We start from the raw sequence: 4,944 nt of genomic DNA on the forward strand, positions 1-4,944 counted from the left end.
CAACTGGATACGTCCATTTTGAGGGTATCTCTAGATGCAACCAAAGTAACTTATTTTGCATCTGCTTATGCGACACACGTCTCGAGCATACAATCAACCAAACAAAAACTCAAATAAAGCGAATGGATAGTAAGAGTTTCTTTGGAACACATGAATTTCACAAAAATGATATAGGAATTTCACATAAATTAGTTCAAAACAAAAACACAAAAAACGTAGGATCCAGAAAATTGTACTTTGATCCAAAAGAGACCTAAACTGTTACGAGATTATGTATTTAGACATTTCAAAGAACGGGTACATACTCCCTCCATTCTAAAAATGCAATAGTTACTTTTAAGGGGTCAAACGATTTTAGATTAGACCAAATCTATATAAAAATTAAACATTTATTATATGAATAATGTTATTAGACTAATTATGAAATACATTTTTATAGTTGGCTTATATGAAGACATAAATGTAATTAAAACAAGAGGATCAAACCATTCGTTTTATATGACTTAACCTTTACTCTTATTGGGCAACAATTTCTGCATATAGAATACATTAGTGGAGTCATATAAAGATTTTCTGCATATCTAAATAGGGAGAGAAACTAGTCACAAGAGATAAGTAAACAATTTTCTTAAGGAAAAATTGTGTCTACATGGAAACTAATTGGTGAAGCAATGTGATAGGTAGAAGAGGGAGAGAATATACAATCGCTCTTTATAAACTATTAATTAGCTATGACTTTCTAAGCAGAAGAGACAGCTAAAAGACCATATCCATATAACATAATGTCTCTTAATCATAATGTATTACCTCTAAAGACAGTTCAAGGGATGGGTATTAATTGGGTTGAAAAGTCATAGTCAGACCCTTCATAAAAAGATGGCTTACTGATTTTTTTCACTTATCCCCTAGAGACTCTCAAGAGTGAGGGTATTTAAGAGAGTTGTACATGTCCAAAGCGTGTGGTTTTGACTGTGCTAGCATCAACATGTCCATTATCCAAAGAGTTAGTATAATAGGAGATAGTAAGTAGGTGTCGGTGTTTGGACTCGTGGTCCTAACCAACTAGTGAAGTGATGTTGCGTGCCCCAGATCCAGATGGTGATGCGAGTTGACACAAGCGTTTTATCCTAGTTCGGGCAATGCAAGGCCCTACTTCCAGCAGAGGGGGATGCAGTTTATATTACTCGCACCGAAGTGCCTGTAGTAGGGGTTACAAGCTGTGTAGGAGAGGGGAAGGCCCCAAGTCTCTGAATATGATTGAGGCAAATGCTAATATCGAATGTAGGAGAAGACTGCCAAGTGTTCGCCTACCCTCTAGAGAGCCCGTAGAATACCCTATTTATATGTCTAAGGGGAGCGTGCCCTTGTAGACAGGGGATGCCTTTCTGCTGTGCAGGGTCTCTTCGCGTCCTGTAGATAACATGGCCTTTGTACTTCGTTGTTGATTTGTGTTCGCTTGTTTCCTGCTGAGAGCCGAGGCCGAGGGCCCCCATGGGAGGGGTTGCCAATACCGTAGTGGTTGACACAGTGCTTAGTATGAGAAAAGGCTTCTTAAGGGACGTGTCAGTGAATGTATCTGATGGCATCGGGGCGTCCTTCGTCACAGATATCGAGGGCAGAACCGGGCTCAGGTGAGACGGAGGTTCGCCTGAGGTCGCGATCGAACCTGTCCTGAGATTTGATGACGCGCACCACAGTTCGAAGGAGTGGACCTTCGCGGGATTCTTGGGGGAGCAGGTAGCCGAGATCGGGCTCGGGTGAGGCGAAGTTTTGTCCTGAGGGTGAGCTCTGCGTCGAGCGAGACGTAGTTTGCGCCCGAGGGTCGGCCCGCCGTTCTGTCATATTATATGTCCTGTCAGGGGCTGGCAGACGATGTGCGTGTACAATGGCGCGTGTGTAATCATGCTGGTGAATCTTTGACAAGATTGCGGTCTTGTTACCACTGTACACCTGCGAACCTACGTGGTGTAGGTACGTGCATTGAATGCGGTTGTCTCCTAGTGTCCTTCGGGAGGCTTGCCACAAGCTTCATCCTTCTTGCCCGAGATGGGCTCGAGCGAGGCAGACATAGCTTCCCAGGGGTGGGGGAGCCTCGGTCGGGACGAAGACCTGCTCATACTTATGTCCCGTCCGAAATCGGGCTCGGGCGAGGCAGAGTTTTAGGCAGACCCTCGAGGGGGACTTCGGGCGAGGCAGAGTTCGTGATTCCTGGTCCTCGGGGGATGTGACTTTAAGGGTGTCCCTAGGGTTTTAAGCGTGTTTTGGGGGTGTAGTTTGGTACCCCTAATTATCATACCCGACAATAGGTTAAATGCTAAGGTGAATGAGAGAGAAGAGGAGAGAGAGGAGAAGCAGATTTTAAATTTACAACCAACTTAGACATGAGAAACAAGAAATTTTATGAGATAAATAAATGGGTCATACATTAATAGTGAGGAGTTAACTACTATATAAATAGACTAAACAGTAGGCTGCAAAGATCCTAACCATCAATATTCGGCTATATTATTAAAAATCTCTACTACCATATACCCTAAACTCTATACCAGCTGCCATATATTTTATTCAACCATCTTCAACTACCGTATGTCTCTCTGCTTTCATTCGAGCATGTGAGGACGCATGAGAGCAGATGGTGTATTGGCATTGATGTCGTACAACGTTGTATTTAACGTTCCAGCTGCCCTACTGGATGATGGTGTGGGAGATAGAGTACACAATTGCAACTGGTTTAACACATACAGTGGCCCAGTGTGGATAGCCTAATACGACACCATTTAGGTTGGCCTAAGGCTACTCACAATGAGGATTTCATGTCTCTGTTTCCAAAAATGCCACATCAAATTTATGGATGAATGAAATACCCTCTCTCAATAGAGAGTTTCATCTCACTATTTCATATGTCAACATACTTCTTAAATGCTGCATATAAATAACCAATAGGATTTACTCAATTATATGAAGATGAAACAAAACACTCTCAGTGGAGGTTTCACACAGTTTCCAAGATCTTGGAAACGAGTTAACATGGTTTCATCCCCATGAAACTCCATGAAACTCTTCCTTCTTAAATGATGTGACATGTCATCAAAATAGCTGATGTGGCAGGCTAATTAATACATGAAACACCCCATGAAACCTCCATTGTGAATAGCCTAAGAAGACTAAGGCTAGTTCTAGTCTTTATTGGGCGACTGGCACCTCACTATCAACCAGTCTGTATCTATCAACATCAACTTTTATATGTTCCAACTTTTCAATGCACAGACTTTACAGTCAGTAGAGTCGCACCAGCGTCACACAACTTTTCTTTTACAGACTCGTATGCACAACGAAACATAAATTTTAATTCAAATGAAGTACAAAAATGGAAAATATTTTAAAAAATACATAGCTCATTAAAAATAAAACTATACAAATTAAACAAATTTCATAAATTGTGAAATTTTTAAAAAACAATAAAAGTACAATGTTCATAAAAAACTACTCTTCGTCCTAGAAATGGCAAACTATCTAAATTGCAGAACCATGTACATGTAAGTGCAATCAACATCTAAGAGGATTTTGGTGATAAAGTGACAAAACAAATAAAGACCCTAACAAGTTTGCTCCTAGTATGTGCTCCGTTTGTGTAAGTGAAAAGGAAGCATAGGTGATATTGCAAAGAAAAAGGAGAAGCTTGTGGTTAATAGGAATCATGCATATTCTTATGTTTCTTACATGTTGCAGGTGGTTCCATGCATAGATAGATTTAAAATTTATATTTTTTGAGTTGTAGGAACTTTCAATCAAGAGGGATTCACAAAAGGTAATGGGTTTTTCAACAAGCTCAAAAATCTTCTCTTCAAAATCTTTTGTGAAATCTTGAAGTTTGGACTATGATGTTCATAGCTTGGTCCTTATATTTCTTTGTCTGAAGAAATCCCTGGCAAATAGCAGCTAAACCAACCTCCCGATGCAACCTAGCTGGGTTCAGTGGACCTCTCTGGTCAAAGCCGACTCAGCCGTCCCTAGGGGCGGCTCAGCCGGGTAAGGTCGACTGACCTCCTGACTCAGTCAGTTTGGGCCCGGTCGAGTTAAGTGCTAAGCCGAGCATTCGAGTAAGATGCTCTCAATCTAGTCAATATCGGCTCAGTCGGTTTTAGACTCAGCTCAACCAGGATTATCCTGGTCCACCTGGCTACTCTGCCGATGATTTGAGCTTGGATCAGCTCTGCTCGAAACCATCTCAGCCAGGTTCCATACCAGCTCAGTCGAGTTTTGCGTAAAAAGTCCAAACGGCCAGCAACTTTTTGGGGAGTCCTTTATATACCCATTAGGTCTCTATCCTCATTCACTTTAGCTCCTCCCATGAATTTACACTTGAGCAACTCTCAAACAAGAGCATTCACTCCCTCTCTCACACCTCAAATCTCATCCTCTTCAATTCGTTGGAGGATCCTTTGGTGTGATGTGAAGTTTGGTGATCTCGTTGTTGATTTCCTCTCTCCCTCTCTTTAGAGCTTGTTGCAAACTTCAATCTTGTGTGGATTTATTACTCTTGGGACCTTGTGTTCCTTGACGGTTTGAGGTTGCTTGGGAGTCTCCAAATTGTGGACGACCCTAAGAAGTTTGTATTACCCGCTCTTTGAGCAAAGTTGAGAAAAAGTTTGTCTTGCCTTTGTGGCCAGCTAAGGAAGGATTAGGGTTGAAAAAGACCCGACTCTTTGTGGATGCCTCAATGAGGAATAGGGCACCTTTGTGGTGCGGTCGAACCTCGGGATATATCGTGTGTTCTTGTATTCTTGTTGTGTTCTTCTTAAGTGCCAAAACTTTAGCAAGCAAGGATTCGAGCTATCTTGTGTGTGGACTTCGTGGACTTGTTTCACTTCAATCCATCACCTATTCGCGTGAATTTTTCCTAGTGCTAGTTATAAGAAGGAATATTTCATTATACTCCATGAT

The sequence above is a fragment of the Zea mays genome, chromosome 4 (genome assembly GCF_902167145.1).
Source record: "Zea mays cultivar B73 chromosome 4, Zm-B73-REFERENCE-NAM-5.0, whole genome shotgun sequence".
Taxonomy (NCBI): Eukaryota; Viridiplantae; Streptophyta; class Magnoliopsida; order Poales; family Poaceae; genus Zea; species Zea mays.